Source organism: Aulostomus chinensis, chromosome 13 (genome assembly GCF_037954235.1).
Source record: "Aulostomus chinensis isolate RoL2024-O1b breed Wild chromosome 13, RoL_Achi_v1.0, whole genome shotgun sequence".
Lineage (NCBI taxonomy): Eukaryota > Metazoa > Chordata > Actinopteri > Syngnathiformes > Aulostomidae > Aulostomus > Aulostomus chinensis.
Genome location: NC_141332.1, coordinates 18,846,510 through 18,864,840, shown reverse-complemented (window position 1 = coordinate 18,864,840; position 18,331 = coordinate 18,846,510). Strand labels below are relative to the sequence as shown.

The 18,331-nt window shown below is 42.0% G+C and overlaps 1 long non-coding RNA gene across 2 annotated transcripts in view; it reads right to left on the bottom strand.

Moving 5' to 3' along the window:
• Positions 1 to 18,331, bottom strand: part of LOC147251307 (uncharacterized) — a 79,177-nt gene that overhangs the window by 10,604 nt on the left and 50,242 nt on the right. For both annotated transcript variants that reach the window (XR_015118914.1, XR_015118913.1), the window contains exon 3: positions 11,908 to 11,977. This is a non-coding gene — a long non-coding RNA (uncharacterized LOC147251307). The remainder of the gene's footprint in view (positions 1 to 11,907; positions 11,978 to 18,331) is intronic.

Genomic DNA, 18,331 nt, shown 5'->3' with positions numbered 1-18,331 from the left:
TCCTTCCTGGCCTGGTGAAAGGGCAGGGATGGGGAGCCCGGGCTCTCGGTGCATTGATCGAGGGCCAGCCCTCCATTAGCCACCGTCAGAGCTAAAGGTCAGCTAAGGCCAGTGGATGGGTCCTGTTTGGGCATCCTATGGAGTGACTCATTCTCACACCCAGGGAGTGAGTCCTTGTCACTTTGGTCTGTGTTGCCCCCCCTCCAATCCTGGTGACCACATGAGGAAGTCCGTTCCTTTCTACCCTCTCCCTGACGGCGTCCGGTGGGCTTGAATTTTTCCTTTTTTTGATGTCGACCACATTATGCATTGTTGTTGCTTTTAGAGATATTACCATCCTTTGCCAAATTATGAGAGCCTTCCTTCTAATTTTCTCCAAAGGAAATTGCTTAATAAATGAGCAGGCCCTGATTTGCACTGATGATCACACAGCAACACAATTGCATCAAATTGCTCTCCCAGAGATGATGCACCACAGCGTGCTCATCACTGAGTGGCAACTACTGCCTGGTGTGGTTTACATTAATGCAGCCAGGCTGTGAAAGGGGATAATTGTGGTGCTAAACGCTTTAGAGGCTGACAGGATCCATTTCTTGACTTGTCAATGGCAGCAGTGATAGTGAGGGTCGTACCAGGGTCTTTACACAGAGAGGCAAATGAGCTTATTTTCACCAACACGTGTGTACACATGTGGGTGCCTGAACACACACACGCACGCTGACAGACAAAAATCAGACACACTCCACATAGAGATGATTGTCTTTCGCCTCTGTCAGGTTGTGGGGTTTTTTTTTTCGTTTTTTTTTTTTTTTTATCCAGCCATGGAGACCTCATCCTGGGAAATGGAGCAATTTCTGATTGAAAACAGTGCTGGTAATTAGAGCACTTATTATTTGTAACCACTTGGCATTGCATTAGTATGCAAAGCTGGCAGCCAGCTTATCTTGGGGAAAACGTTTGTTTCCTTAATTGCCCTCTTAGGACAAAAGTGAAGGGGGGGGGGGGTGGTGGGGAGGGAAGAGTGTAAAATGTTAACGTGCAGTAAGAATGAGGCCTGGTGTGATGAGGGGATGTGACTCCCTGAACACAGGGGTTAAACTGCAGTAATAGACTGCATACAACACACATGGGCACACGCGCAGGCTCGGAGTAACAGTGGAGCACTCATACACCCACATATGGGCACACACTTGCGTTGGCTCATGGGCACATGGAGGCGCAGACAAAAAGACAACATGGTGAGCACACACATTCCAGGACACACACAATTAGGCACTATTAAGTCCATAGACAATATGGTATAATGTAAAATTAGACATGTACAAAAAAATTATTCAGCACACTAATGAATTCAATGATCCTATGTAACACGAAATGAATTCATTACGGTGTGAAGCAGGAAATGGGCTTTCCTGCTTGAAGAAAGGAAGTGATTAAAACGGTCGTGACACGCATTGTATTCCACAAACATCAAACTTTTTCAATATCGCTTCTCGGCGTTCAAATGTAAAAGCTTTTTGTTGTTGTTGTTGTTGTTGTTGTACTCGCTGATATCCGTCTGTAGCTGAGAGGAGTCAGGGATGTTTAATTTGGTCGTCTCTGACTGTCATTTTTGAGAGGACAGTTGCATCTCTCATTTTGGCTTCATATTACTTGTCATCTTTGTTTTGTCAAATGTGTTCACAGATAGACAGAGGATCTTAACTGGATCCCGATGAGATGAAAATAAACACATTTCCGCATTGAAATGTTACTTTTTTTTTAATCAAAAGTGAGATTTTTAGGTTTGAAAATATGCAAATTTTTTTTTCTTTTTGGTTTAATTTAATTTTTCTTTTTCTTTCCTTTTCTTTTTTTTTATTTTTTACAGCAGTTACTCATGAGGCAGCAGACTTTGAAGCGCTTGCCGAATTACTGTGATGTCCCCTGATTGTTGGACAGGAGTAGCCAACATATCTCAGAGGACCAGAGAGTGAGACATTCTCTCTTTCTACAAAACACAGAGGAAATGGCTGTATAATTAAAACTTTCTACATGTACTTATAATAGCCATCTGTTCAAGTGGAGGGGGGGGGGTATACTGAACCAATTTCTTCAAAAATAGGAAAAAAAACACTGGAGTTCTGTCATCAAGAATAAAGGGTTTCCTTAATTTATAATACAGTTTCATTTCCTCTCTTCGAAGAAGACAAAACAAACTTCGCTGCGACGCTCCCTCCTTTTCAAACACTGATTTTGGCTTCTGTCTGTTAAAGACAATTAGCTCTTCTCTCATTTCAGACCTTCCGAAGGTGCTAAAGAGCGTGATTTTTTCATCCTCGAGTGTCTGTTTTGTTCAAAAACACTTAATGGAATATAACAAATTGCGATAACCCCTCGACTTATTCTCCTCTTTGAAGAAGTTCTCACCAAATGTTGAAAACTATTCTTCCTCACAAACAGCACACGGAGATGAAAACGTGCGTGCATCAAAGACATCCAGCCCTCTAGACAATCTGAAGTTTAATTTAAAAATAAATAAAATAATGAAATAAAATGCATTTTTTTAACACGACAATATTCAGATGATACAAAATCCAAACTTTTAATGCTGATCAATTTTGATTGTATCGCAATTACAACCTTAATGGTTTTTGTTGTTGTTGTTGTTTTTGCGCAGACCGGTCAAATTGTGCGCCATTTATGTTGCTTTTATAAACGCAGGTCTGAACATTTGTGGTTTGAATGACACTGAGGTTTCATGTCCAGACAAGAGCCCCCCTCCCGGCGCATAATAGTTCACCTGTCGTAATCAAATATTCAAATTCAAAGCAGATGTTTGACGGGATTTGCGTTCTTATTCAAATACTCGAAGGTTGCGCAGCGCAATGTAGGTGGAAAAAAGGAAGGACAGCGCCGTTTTAGTCAGCATAAACTCCTGTAACTTATATAAATTAGTACATCTAAACGAGACTGCGGTGCCCGACGCAGCATTTAAAAACTCGTTCGTTTTAAAATAATAATAAAAAAGTTGTTTATTCTACCTGTCAATCGGAAGCATCAGAAGCCAGACGTTTTGACGCCACAGGTCGAGGGAAACGTCACACACGTGGAGGGCCTGCAGGCCTTTTGATGTAATCTGTTTAACTTTCCATCAAAAAGACACTTTTAATCGTGGGATCAGTCTTTTTAGCCACGGCGATCATAAGAGGGTCATATATTTAGTGCTCGACATTAATTCATTCATGTCTGAGGGAAGGAAAAAAAAACTTTCTTCAAGGATAAGTGCTGCATTTGACTCTCAGCGAGGCTGCTGAAAGAGAAGAGAGAAGAAAAGCCTGTTTTTTTTCTCTCTCTTTTTTCCCTCTCCATCCCCAAAGTAGCACACATTAAAAATAACCGGAACTTCAAAATAAAATGTGATGAATGTATTTGGACATTTCAAACTCTTCCTGGGGACGTTTTAATTGCTCGCTAATAAGAAAAGAAATATTTGGCCGAACTGGTCCAAAATACTGAGAGATGCAAGTACAAATCCAAATGAGGCTGGTGGCAGAGAGAGAGAGAGAGAGAGAGAGAGAGAGAGAGAGAGAGAGAGAGAGAGAGAGAGAGAGAGTGGTGGGTCTCAATATAATGTTACATGTTTTCATGGGGCCCAAAATCTCCCTCTGCCCCCCTGAACTCAGTCGTTCGCAGGTCTAAATGTAGTTGAAATGTACCATCACCGGAACGTGTTTTGTCAACTTTAACAAACCCTCCGACTGAACTGGATTGTTTGTGCAGTGGTGAACGCCGCGCGATGCTTTCATAGCCCCCCCCCCCCCCTTTTTTTTTTACTTCATCTCCGGCTGAAGGTTTGAATGTGAGACTTCCTTCAAACGACTTTAAGAGAAGTGAATCAGTGTCCGTGTGTACGCACACCACGTCCAACAAAAGCAGGGGGCCTAATCCACCTCAGCCACACAATGCGCAGGGTCCTGTTTACACGGGCCGGACCAGAGGGCCCCTCAGCCTCGTCCTGCCCGAGGACCGGACACATGCACACCTCTCCTCCCCTCGCAGCTCCTCCGAGGCCCCGCGCTTCACCACATCAACTATCACTCATGGTTTATTTAAGCATTCATCTGGTTCCACTGGGTCCGTTCAACTCTTCTTTCTAAAGATGAATCACTCTTTTTATTTTCTTAAACCGCGGTTGTCCTCAGTCACGTTTGGAGTAAAAGTTTTCAAGAGTCGACGTCACGGATACCTTTCAGAAAATTCTTCTGTTTTATTTTATTTTTTTTGGGGGGGGGGCATCTATGGGTTTATTTGTATTTGAGATTAAATGATAATAATATCATAAAGAGAATCGCCCAGTTCAGGTTTATTTCTAACACGCAACTGTCAGAATGACATCACAACAAATAGGCTATGACGTTTGTTCACGATCAAAACCTCATTTATCAGCAAACGTTGACTGAAAGTACTACAGGCAAGCCTCAGTGGTGCTTATTACTTCCTACACATACACCGGGACTTCAAACGCACCAGCAGCCTCTATATACTACATTCTGAGTGGTGACGTAATATCCACAAATAATACTGCATTATTTTCACATTATAAATTGTTTTTCAAAGTTAATGACTGAATCCATTTTCAGTCGCAATAAATCTGCAGGTTGTTTAAAGAAAAAGAAACACAACTGCTATGAATTATTATATAATTAAATTATCATAGCTTATTTATGTTGGACGACTTTTAATTATGAACTTGATCGCTTTTTTTTAATGGTATCAATGCACTCTACAGCTGACTTGCCTATTTACGATCAAATAATCAAGATGTGTAATATTTCAATATAGATTCGCACCCCTCCCATTGAATACATCCGAATAACGACCAAATATAAATAACAACAACGTCAACAACCGACACAAACTAAAAAGAAACAAAGAAGAACAACGATTATCTTTTCCTCCTTTTAAATAGAACGTTTACAAGTCAACCTGAGCTTTTAGCAAACGAGGCTATACGTCACTGCAGCCTGGACACCGAGGGGTTAAAATGACAGTACAGGGAACAAAGCCTCTGAATGGAGAATTGCTTGATGTCTTTTCAGCTCAATCATCCATTGAGTATTTAGGCAATAATTTAAGAGTTTTGGAAGCTGCGACGAGTTTTTTTTTTATAATTACTTTCATTACAGTCCCAGATTCCTCCGTCTGTAGGTGTCTTCCACTGTTTCCATAATTGCATTTCCCCACAAGGGTTAGGTAATTACTTTGTCACAGCCAGGTAAATTGAAATATTCCGCTTTAATCCTCCTTAAATCCCAAATCTCAGGACACGGAGATGTGAGCGTTGGAGGAGTCATGCGGAGCTGCTTCTTCAGGTGAGCGTCGCGTCGCGGGTTGGGGGTGGGGGGGTGGGGTGGGGGGTGGATCTTTTTCCTAGCCGTCATCAGCATTAAACAAGATTACTCCTTCTCCCCTCCCCCACATTCACACGCGCGCGCGCACACACACCTGTGAGTATGGAAATGCACGTTGACATAATGAATGTTGCATAATGAGCAGGAATATTCTTGGAAATTTGACTGGGGAGGAACCTGCTAATTTGAAATAAATCAGGGGATCAGGGGTGCAGTTCGAGTTTTCTGGCCCATAAAAACAAGGTTTTGGGCCCCATCACTGATTTGATTTTATGGTCTGAGGGCCCTTGACAATTATGAGCCGGGATGTGCCAATCTGATGAAGGCCTGCAAGCCAAGTCACTGGATCAGATATCCAAATAAAATCTGATCCATTAGAACAAATTTCCATCTAAATGCTCAAGTAAGCATGGGGCATCCTGCCGAAAGAGTCTGAAGGATGGGGGGGCACCTGCCAAGCACTGCTTGTGCTGCATTTTTTTTTGGAATATTCCGGAATATCACATTTATGGATGTTTCTGGGTTATTAATAGCTTAGTTATCTCAGAGAGGGCGAGAGGCCGCATCAGATGTGTATCGGCACACGAAAGGCTGCGACGTCTGCGGGGAAAACATGAAATTGATACATTTTATGGACTGGTAGAAGAGCAGAAAGTACATGAGTACGAATGTTTTTTGAAGTGCGGTTTCTCCTGCTGAAGTAAATACCAGCAGAAGTTTATATGTTTTGCTTGCCATGGCGCTGCTTGAATTTACCTTGCCTGTATCTTTAATTTGTAGTCACTGGGAATGAAAGGCTGAGTATCAGCTCTGGCAGCTCCCATGTCAGTCTTTGCGGGAGTGGGTGACAGAGAACAGCAGAGGCAGATAGCATGCTAAAATCACATCACTAGAGACCCCACATCAAAGCAGACCAAACCTCATATTGAGTGAACTTTTAAGCTCGAAAGACTGTGTGACATCAGAGCACCTAAAATGTGACTGTCATGTTTTTCAAACTTAGCTGAACGCTCCCTCAAAGACTTGAGAACTATTGAATGGCAAGCGATGTTCAAACCCCCCCCCCCCAAAAAAAACACCAAAAACCACACACACACTAAGATTAGCTGTCTTTGTCTTACAGCAACCTCAAAGTCCAATTAGATTGAGAGACGTGTGTGACGAATTTGTCAAAAATAAGATGATAGATATCACTTTGGTAGTGAGCGAGCACGGCTGGGGACTTCACTCAAGCACAGTCATTGACAAGACACTGTCAGAAAATGTGTCATCTTACGCAGACCCGCCACTTGACAGGGATGCAGCTTGGGATTGAGACTGATCAATTCCCAAAATGCATCACTCTGATAGCAGCACTTTATTTCGCGAATTAATAAAGAAACATTTTTAAAAAGTAGCGCTGTTTGCTTGGTGATATTGCCGACTCCATCCCAAGAAGCTGTAGAGGATGTGCAGAGAATTCCAGATACAAAAAAAAAACAAAAACAAAAACAAAACAAAAAAAACCTAAAACTGATTTGAAACTTTTTGCTGCACATATTTGGACACACACAGATGCCCACGCGCCTGCTTCCGTTGCTTAACGCGCACCAGTGCAACATGTCTAATACTCCAGTTCGTCTTCGGCCACTGTTTTTAAAGTGAAATCCGATACTCAGAGCACTTTCCTCTTCAAAGTAGTCTCCTGTTGTGCTTTGCGACCACAATAGTGTCAATCTCATACTTCCAAAGCTTCATCTGTGTGTCAGCTTTGAGTAGCTGTCCATACATGTCTCCAAGTTGATGCTTTGATGGCTGGTGTGAAAACAGTTGGATAGATTATGTCAAAATCTAAAGGGGGAAAACTATTTTTATTGGTTTGGATGCACATGGAATTTGTCGTGTTATTGCGGTCGTATGGTCGCTGAAAACATGAATTAGCCAACTGAAAGTCATCAGATCAGTCATCATCTCTAAGTTACACGTCGTGGACCAGCAACAGCAAAAAGTAATTTCTAAATCCATGAATAGCAACATCGAACATTAGCCAGACATGCACACAAATCCACACTTTGAAAGTGCAGTGTGAAGTGTCATGTTTGTAATCGCCGTGTGGATTTGCTCAATCTAGAGATGAAAAGATTCAGTGAGAGGTCAGACAGAAAATGAAGAGATAGAATTCTAATAGAGGAGCAGTTGTCACCAGCTATCAAGAAAAAAAGCCCGAATAAATTTCATTCCATGAAGTTGCTCATATGTGACCTTTTCTGCTTTTGCTTGTGGATCATTTGTAACATAGAGAGAGAAATTTAAAGTTGTGAGTTTATTTTCCACTGTTTTACTTCCTTTTTTGCGTGTTTTGGTGGTAGAGTCGAGTGCAAAGTTTGGTGCAAATCTCGTATCGACTAAATATGCAAAGTCATTCATACGTAAAGATTTCAAGATGGATAAAATGTACGTGCGCAAAAAAAAAAAAATACGTGGAAAAAAATCCAGAACATAATGGGACCTTTGTGAGGCGTTTCAATAAATAGCTTTTCATATTTTGCAGTATTGTGAAAAAACACCACCTAGCGGCTGATTGCAACCAGAACAGTACAAAGTTCCACCTTAAACTTGTTGCTGAGATGCGCAACGGTTTCTGTGGTGACTGCAGCTTGGGAGGACGTTGTCCCTTCACAATGTAAAAACGTCATCTTTTCATTTCATAAATTGGTCATTTTGATGCAGATCGGACATACGCGTGCGATGCTTTTAAATGTGCGATATGATGGAATTACATTGGATTATAGCGCCACCTGCTGCTGAAGGTTTGTAAAATGCACTGAACCTGCAAAGTTTCACCAAAGCTGATACATGCGGCGGTTTTGGTTGTTTTCATGTGAAGAGCCTCAAAAATGTCTCTGCTCTGCAAAAGCTATCCTTCTAATTATCTGTAGCGGTTAAATCAAACCTTTGCATCTCTCAGTGAACGGGTGCGCCGGTCGCTAGTCACAGTTCACACACACGTAGCTTTTCGTCGATATGATAGTTGGAGGTATGATGTTTGTGGAGCCTGGCGTTGGTTCCTCACAGCAGCCATTTTGAAAGCAGCGTTTGAAGCCCTACCAAGTGATTGGAAATAATCAAATGACAATGATCAGATGAAAAGAGAAGCAATCTCAATAAAGTTTGTCATTCAGCCATTCAAGGTTCAATCATATCAGAGGTGTTTTGCATAACTAAGAGACCCCGGTTCTAATCCTCAAAGGGTTTAGGGGCTACTTGGCTTTGCACTGTAGTCATTCAAGGTCACAACCCGGTAGGAAATATGGGCTGCCATAGCAACACAAAGATGCCTCTAAAGGCTTAGCATAATTCTTCCCTAATAGAAAAATAACAGCGGCAAATCCCGTCCTTAGTGAACTGGCTTATTTGAGCGAGGCAGACTCCCACCTGTGAAGCACATAGTCACCAAACCAATGCGCTAAGACTACGATAAGATGAAAAAGAGCCCACCTCTGGATGGGGATGGGCGGCCTAAGCTCAAGCCAAATTCTTTCTCCTCTGTGAAGCTGAAATCAGCCCACAGTGTGTCTCTGGCTAGCTTTAGCTTTTTTTTTGAAGCTGGACAACATGAGCTGCCAAATGATTCATACTCTCTATATAACTTTGAAGTGCTTAAGCCATACTCCGAGAGAAACTTCTAGCAGGGGAAATTGGCTTCCATGCCGTAGGTTCAAATCTCTGTCAGTGAATTGTTTTTAACCTTCCCCCATCCAATGATTATTTTCAAGTATGCCAGTGTTAGCGTTCACTGGATATTTTAGGAGAGGATGCAGCGTTGGGTGTTCTAAACCTGCCTGGTAACCATCCCCTCCTTTATGATCATATTTGTACAACCCCCCCCCCCCCACTTCACCCTTCCTCTGACAGTGTTGCCAGGTATCAAAGAGATGGATTCTTGTCACTGTGAGTTACATCAGGATCATGAACACTGGGGAAAGAGAATAAATTACCATCACACTTTAGAGTGGGAGGCATGTAAGTATCAGCCGCCACAGCAGTGTGTTACACTGTGCTTATGGAACTGCTGACGAGCGAGGCGATGGTGCAGCCACGGTGATTGAGCTACAATCAAAGGATTTATGGAATCATTACTGTCAAAGCTAGCTATGAAAATCGAATCATTGCCCAACATGTATTGCTCTAAGAGGTATATGATGCTGTTCGTCACATGCAAAGGTGAAGATAATAAGGGAGGGAGAGTGAGAGATGTAGCATGGTGGGATGCTGCTGCTGTGCACCTGAGTCAGCCATTTTTAGCTCCACTGGATTTCTGTTTATTCACTATTCCACTGCAGATGCCACTTGTCTCGTGCAGCTGCATTTAAAGGGTGTTTCAATCACCACGGTGACCTTTGCTATCTTCTTCCTCTCATTTATGAAGATTTTTTTTTTCTGTTTTTGAGGTAATCAAGCGCATGAAGCCAAGATCACTATAAGATAATGATGTTCTGACCTTCTTTTTTTTTTTTGGTGACTCAAAATTTAGCCCCAGAGAAAGTACAGGTTTGGGGCAAGCAGTTTCACCAGCCATCAGGCTTTGCTTCCTGACTGTGAGACTAAATTCAGGGTTAAACCAATCCTAAAACCCGTACACAAGAGCACTTCTAAATAAAAATATTTCATGAATGAATGAATGAGACACACTATCCTCAAGGCAGCAAATTACGTTTTGGTTTGGTTTTAGTGAACATCGCTTTAAAAAAAATACCAAAACATATTCTTGGAATAACATTTGAATTCGTGGGGAAATTGAGTTTATCTTGTGGTTCCGATAACAGTCAGGGTGATGTATTAAGACACAGAAGGGACTTTTTGTCATGCAAATGTAGTTCACAGCTTTCTTTTCTTATCAATTCATCTTTTTTGCTGTTGGGCAAATATGCAAAGTTCATATTAATATTCTATTCCTTCTGTTATATAAAGAGGTTTTCATTGCATTATATTGCCATTAAAAACAATATCTTTTTCTTTTCCCCTCTGCTCTCGCTACCTTTGGCGATAAAAACCTCCTCATCAGATTCTCTGTATTCCTGCGGCTTGCCTATATTGTAGATTGATTTGCAGTGGAGTCTTCACGTTAAATGGGCAATGACATTTATAATGGCGGTGCGAGGGACTCAATTTATTTCATAGTGCAGCTTCTGCAGCTGGGTGAACAGCAGAATAGAGTAATTAAATCAACACTGGATGAACGACGGTCCAACGAGGGGCCACACTCTCCTCCCTGAAGGGAATCCCACAGAATGTCTGCCTGTAAACCTCCTTATTCTGAGTCTTATGCCGAAGCACCTTTCTACATCAAAGCTTGCTCAGCACCATGTCTCAAAGAATCACTTCTTCATAAAAGAATGGCCTCTGCTGAGATATGGACACCTCTGGCCTCATTTACCGTGCATCGTCCCCTTCCCCTCTCCAGGCCTGAATCCGAGGATAGAGTGGCTATCTGACGAGATCACACAGAGAGGTGCGGGAACTTAAAGGCAAAGAGTTACTGCGCATCCTTCCAGGAGTCTCAAAAGGTTTCTATTAAAACACATTCAATATGCCGGTCAGGGCTTTCAAAGTGCTGCGCACCCTCTAGCCCCGGCAAACTCAAAGGGCATCGGTGCACATTCAGTAAGGGGAATCTGGCGCCCATTAATTTAATGAGTCCAGGGTATTAGTATGCCATAGCCAGCTGTGAAGTCTCCCTTTTTTCATCTCTGGTGGAGTTTTAAGGAAAGATCCACCAACTTGGGAGTGACAAAGGAGAGTAGAGAACGAGGAGCGCTCATCTAATCTGAGATCAATTTCTGGCTGTCAGCCCTCAGAGGGCAATTTCCAGTGGTTAGGATGTCTTTGTGAAGGCTGGAAATCCAGATAAAGAATCCAGAGTGGCACATTTATCATCACCCGCGGAACATTGTTGTCTCTTTATCGTAATTGCTTTCCCCAGAAATCAAACACAAAACTTGTAAAGATAAAAATAATGGACAAGGTATTGGCACTCGGAGACATATTTGCATAAAATATTTGAGTACATGCTGTGGTCATTATAGCGCTGCGAGCATTCCCCCCCGCCCATTCATATCTTAAAAACAGTCACTTCACAGTTAATTAGCTTGGTAAACAGCCATGTTGTTTTCACGTTTCCAGAGCTGTAACACCTGAGTGAACGAGGGACACGCAGCTTGGTGCTATACAGAGAACTGACATGCATCTGACAGTCACCTGTAAGAGATTACAGAGACAGTGTTTGCCAGGGTCTGTCAACCAGGAAGTAGCAGCTGCTGGAGCTAATTAAAGGCATAGTAACACGGTAACATAGCCCAGCTCACGGCCACATCAAACGCTCCCCATCATGCCAGGCTGGTGTCTCATCTCTGGGATGCTGAAAGCCCTTTGTGACCTGTGCTTGGAGCCTACTGGGCCTTAGACCTGACCCTAGAGCTGAGGGGTGAACCAGAGTGGTCAGGATCACTGTGGGGTGCACCTGGTCCAGACTTACCTGTGTCTGTGTATCAGCATACCAAAATGTGGCCATGCGGCTCTGTGAGCGTGGGTGTGTGGACTCTGACCTGCACAACAAAGGGAAAAGAGAGAGTCTGGGTTAGAGGTCAGGAAGAAAGGGGAGGCTTAGGGAAAACAAATGTAGGACGCGTTGGCTAAACATGATCAGAGGAGCACATATGGCTCAGCTGAGATGGAACCAGATGCCCTCAAATGTCCTGATGAAACATAAGCTCAAGAGAAACATGTTACCTCCAAGATAACCCAGCAATGAGCTTCAATTTAAAAAGAAAAACACTTTGGATCTGCTTACTGTATCTCAAGATTAAAAATACCTACATTTGCCCACTTATAAATGAATCCGCTTCCTATTGCCATTTCTCAAAATAACACTAAGCGCAGTCATAATGAGCAATCCCAAGTACCTGAAGCCCACTGAGGTAAAGTTGTTCCAGCCAATATTTATAGACATGCGATAAAAGAGAAAAAGATAAAAGAACAGATATTTGACTCTCTCCAGTCCGTCTGCTTCCTCTGAAGCTGAATGTCAGTTTTAGCGCCCGAGTGTAACCGACTAGAGACAAAAACAAATCTCTTGTGACACTTTTGCTCACACACTGATAATATAGTAGAAAATATAAAGAAATAATTGAATCTACATTACTTCCCTGTGAGCAGTTTTAAAAACTTCTTCTGAGCGCATAGGTGGAAGTTAACTCTGAAGATCTATAACGGTGAGACGGGGTTGATGGGCACAATCACATAGGTGGCAGTTGCAGCACTGATTCAACATCTAATCTAAAAAAGAGTGCGGCAGAAGGGTGTAGGCGTCGTCTGTGCAAAGTGATCTGGCCCTGTTGGGTGGAAGGCTCTGGGTGCTCAGGGCTGGTCCTGCTGCGGTAACTAGGAAGGTATCTGAAGTACGGCGCCATGACGCGTCTCCCCATGGAGCCACGCTGCAGGATATGACCCACCTGAAGCAGGTCCCTGTCTCCACCTGCCACACGGAGCGCTGACAAACATCAACGCTGGGGTTTCATGTAGTCAGACCTGTCTACTGGCATGTCACTGTCAGCTGAGACAGACACCAATTTGCCACTGTCTTGGCGAGAGGTGAGAGCAGCACATCTGATGCGTACGGAAAGCATGTAGAAAACCGCACCTTAAAAATAGACAATTTTCTTGTCTGCTAACACATCACAAAAGCAGTGAAAGATTCAGTACAGTCTACGATGGATACTTTGTGTACCTGCTGAGTGGAAAGGCATGAACAAAATGAGAAAGCCCTCAACTGGATTTCGGTGGCCTAAAATTATTCTGCCACCCTGGGCAGCGAAGGTTCTCATGTTGTGTAAAAGAGAGTGAGGGCAACTTTCCGCTCACGTCTTCACGGCCTCATGCTTGCAGTGGCTAGCTGTGAGGGTCTGTGTGCTGTGTTCTTTCAGCAGTTGTCGTGTGGTCTCAATCTCTTTACACGTTTCTCTGCCAGGCTCCTCTACCAGGCCTCCCCAAACTGTGTAATCAGCAGATGTCTTTATAGCGCAGCCCACCGCCGTGTGCACACCCTGGATTCTTTGCCAATTTAATTTTGGCGGTATATAAATATATATATTTTTTTGCTTTTGCTTTTAGATTATTACTATTCTTTCAAGCCCAGCAGCCACATTGATTTCGGTTCATAATGTAGGTTGCAAATACTGCCTCGCTCAGCAGTCTGAATTCATGTCCTTTAGTGCTACGTCCTGAGTGTAGATTAGTCCGTTCTATTGTGCCACAGACCTGCTGATTTAAACAAACTGAAGTTATTCAACAGAGCCTTTTGACCTTTGCAAAGAGGAAGTCAAACCAAGTGAGCTCAATATTCCGCTGCTGGAATATTTTCAATTATATAATAACAAAGGAAAGGAGACAGAGGACTCTACTGTCTGTTTGCCTCAGTAACTTGACACAACTTCATTATGTGCACCACTACACTCTAATGTAATCTAACCCAGCAGGTCCGGCATGAACTACTTTTACAAAGCTTATCATTTTTCAATTTTGTTGACACTGTCAGAAAGATAATAATTTCACTTTGAGGTTGAGGTTGCTGTGGGTCGTCTTTCTGATAATCTGCTCCTGTCACGTATAAGTAAAAAGGTCAAAATATTAGAAACACCTCTCAACATGATGCAATCCTGTTTCAACAGCACTTCAAACCTTTAGCCTCTTAGGCTAAATTAATGTCAGTCAGTCACAGAGCTGTTGTATCAGATCACATCAGAACAAATCTCTGCTTGTAGTTCTAAATGTTTGCTTATGCTACTTACCTATACAATCTGGAATCAGCAGTGAGTTCTATGTAAATGTCATGGACACACACATGGATTATTACTATTTATTTTGAGCCCTAATTTAAAGATTTTTTTTTTCACTCCACAAAATGCACCTAATGGCTTTTATCATTATACATTTTCAAGCTGCATGCTGTGAGTTTATAAAATTGTATGCATTTGAAAATTAAACCAGATTAAACAGTTAAAATGAATCCCACATTGGTTCAAACATATAATACTGTTTAAATGAGGTATAATAATCTACTCTGCCATTTGATGAAGTCTAGATGAGTTCTTCTGCTTAAGAGGACTTTTATGTTTGATGCTTGAATTTCTTCTTTGTAATGATTTCTTTTCATTTTACTTGCTTACTTTTGCTTGAGTTAAATTCAATTGCACTATGTCAAGATTCTGGCACTGCTACTTTGCACTGAGATTTGCAAATTTCTCCCACTGCTGCCCATATGAAACCATTTTTAAAAACACTTTGCTAAACTAACTTTTTCTGCACTCCAACATGCCACACCGCCTCCGAAGCTATGGGGGTGTGGTAACATGCATTATTATGAGCACCACCTGGGCGCCATCGGGGCAAGTGACATGTCAGCGTTCCGAGTCTGTCGCCACGTTTAATGTTGCTGCGGAAGGTGACAAACTTGTCCGGGGTAGGGTACTCGTGAATGGAGCTGTTAAAATTAGCAACGTTTCTGGAATGTTTAAGAGGCAAAATGGGTCGCTGAGGCAACAACTAAGACCCAAGAGAGAAGCCATGATGTTCAATAATCATTCATTATCATATACAAAGAGACTCTTTTAACATCTTTCTTCATTACCGTTTTGAATAACCTGCCAGTTGCATGGGAGCAAGTTATTTCACATAATTGTTTCATATTACTTCCTAAAATAATGATCATATCTCAGCGTAATTGTTTAACCTGACCTTTGATAGCGATTCTGCTAATGACAACTCTATTAATCCACTTTTTATTAATTGGCGATTTTGTTAGTGTAACGACATGAGAGGGAGGTGTATGTGAGTGTGTGTGTGTGTGTGTGTGTGTGTGTGTGTGTGTGTGTGTGTGTGCGCGCGTGTGTCTCATGAGTGGTGATGTTAGACTTGTGCACTTGGCAAGCATGTTTTTTTTCACTCCATTTGGTGACAGATTGGGTTTAAATAACATTATATCTTCACAGTTGTGACTCACAAGCCTCAGCGTTACAAAGGCAGGGTGAGGTTTAGCACTTTAGATGAGGATGATGAAGGACCAGGTCTTCTAGTTTAGCACTTTCTGCTCGACTTAATCTGGGACTCGGCGAAAGTCTGCAGCTCAGTTGTATTGTTGTCAATCAATCCAGCCTCCCCCAGGAATGACCGTTCTGCCTCAACACGACCCTGTCGGGTATGACACAATTCGACCTTCGCTTGATAATCACAATCTCAGACTCACTTTACTTAAACCTCCTTACGGTTCAAAAAAGTATAAATACTGAAAATCTTTTGTTCAAAGCCGGTGTGCAATAACAACAATTTTACACGATCTTCTAGATTTATTCAGGCACTTCTCACAAGCTGCCTCTACGTTATGAACTCCTTCCCCAGGTGCACCCAATACGACATCGCCTGAAATGAGCAGTGCAACACAACGTACTGTGGGTCCTTTGGAAACTCTTGATGAATCTAAGTTATCTACGTCGGGCCGTTCACATTTACTGGCGAGATTGTTGATGTCGTGGTTGGGCTCGAGGCTAGTGAGGCTAGCGTTAGCTTGCCGCTCTCGGGTAACGAGGCTTTGTTGTGTCATTGTCTGACTCACGTGTTCTCTTTGTGGCATTACAGAGCTGCGGGCCAACATTAATGTTACTTTGCAATAATGCTGCATTACTTAGCTGCAGACAGACATAAAAAGAAGCAGAAAAAAACATACTTCACATTGAAAGAGTACACATAGATTGTAGTACGCGATTTACAATATATAATTTTATCACCCATATGATTAAATACATGAGCATGATCATATATTTAAAATGAATGGTTTGGTAGTAATGGTGAGTAGAAGGCTACTTTGACGTGCTGATATCGGCCCAAACACAAGCAAGGGTGTGAACGAGAGGAGTCTGTTGACGACAAGCCTGCACATCAGACGAAGTGGGATGGAATGAAACAAAAGGGTGGCCTGGAGTGACGTGGGTTCATCAACACAGGTGTCCATTGATTATAGGTTTATTGTACTGGGGAAAAAAGACACACCTCCACCTTGATTACAGCGTGTTGGATTGTGGGGGTGCAAAACGCTGCCGAATGCTTCTTGGCTACCATTTTAACAACATCTTTGAATTTTCTTTGCTGAATTCATACCAGGGTGCTTCCCCTCTTTGGGCCCCAGGTAGGTGGGCATACCTCTTTTCAAATATCAATGCTCCCAGCTCCCAAAACCCCCTTCAATATCAATGTTGCATTAACTCCCGGAACTGCTACCTTATTGTGGACCCTGCCCCCCTCATCAGCCATGTTTTTTTTATTTTTTTTATTTTTTATATGACTAACTGCTTTACAGCACCTCCTGGTGCTCCCTGAGAGGAAAATGTTTTTTTGTTGTTTTTTTTTCGCAAAAGAACTCTGTATCACCATGTTTGCAATTTTTGTTGTTGTTGTTCTTAAATCGTTTAACAAAATTAGTTAAAATTACAATGAAAATATTCCAGACCAGTCCAAAAGAGACCCAGATTCACAACCTTTAAAATAACATTTGCAGTTTTAGGGTGCAGATGAATTCGGTATCATGTTGTAACTTCCAACACATTAATATTGCTCTATAACTTGATTGCTTTACACCTGCCTGTGTGCTGAGTTAAATATCACTTAGAATGAGTCTTTTTAAGAAGTGGTGTATTATTTGTCCCATTAAGATATGGCCTTTCACTCTTGAACACTTTACTTATGCTCTGATTTGATGCACTTGCTCTGTCCTGAGCTGCCTCTCTTTCAAATCCAAGGCTTAGTATGAAGTGGGGCAAGAAAAAAAAAAAGGGCTGTCACGACTGCTTCTGGGGTGCCTACGCCAGCAGTGCATAGCTACTAATAAAGACGCACACAGGCAGGACCCCGTCGACCAAGCAATGAGATGTCACCATAAACAAGCTGCAGGATGCTGGCAGTCAACTTTCTGATTATATAACGCCCACTAAGTTTTACTAGACGGAAGATAGGTACTACTTAATTGTATTGGAAGAAAACAATGTGTGTTTTTAATGCTTCATTTTTAAATAAAGAACCATTAACAGCACTTCATATTCTGATTTTGTGCTAAATGATGGAGGTGGAACGTTAGCAGGGACATCAGCTAGAATTATGTGTTTCAAAAACTTGTTCCGAAGCAAAAAAAAACAAAACAAAAAAAAAGGTTTCTCAATCTCCTAGTTTCACTTGCTCCTTCAAACTTGCATGTCAAAGTCCATCACACAAACATCTCCAGCAGTAGCATGTGCATATCATGTATGTCACCCAGGCAAATGTTGAGTGACGTGCAGCAGTTATTCCTAGAACAGAAAGTGATGCATGACAGCACTCAGCTCAGACAAGCGTTGTGATGTGATGTGTCGTGATGGCGGGAAAGGTGACGCCATAGAAAACAAGTTTTCATCCAAAATATACAGCAGCAGTCAAAACAGTGTACTCAGAAACCTAACACACAGGTAGCTTAAATATGACTACACACACACACACACACACACACACACACTAAATGGGAGTTTAGTTATGCACACGCAAAGTCCCAATCTGTCAAGATATAGTTAAATTCACCCAAGCTTTTATTTTTACATCACGCAATCGTAGTATCCGCTATCTTAAATGATCTATTTTACTACACATAAAATACATGATATCGATTACATTTAGCTGAGAATGTTGTATTTCAGGTGATAAAAGCCCTTTAGACCAAACTGCATGTATGGTTCTGAAATATAAGAGTGCTTTAATTTGACAGTGTGAAATTGGTATGCCTTTAAAGAACAGCCACAGCACTATTTTTCTCATGTCAGTGGCGCACTCTGGTACGTGTCTTTTGTACAGTAGAATTGTGGTCGGGGACTTTTAAAGCAAATTTA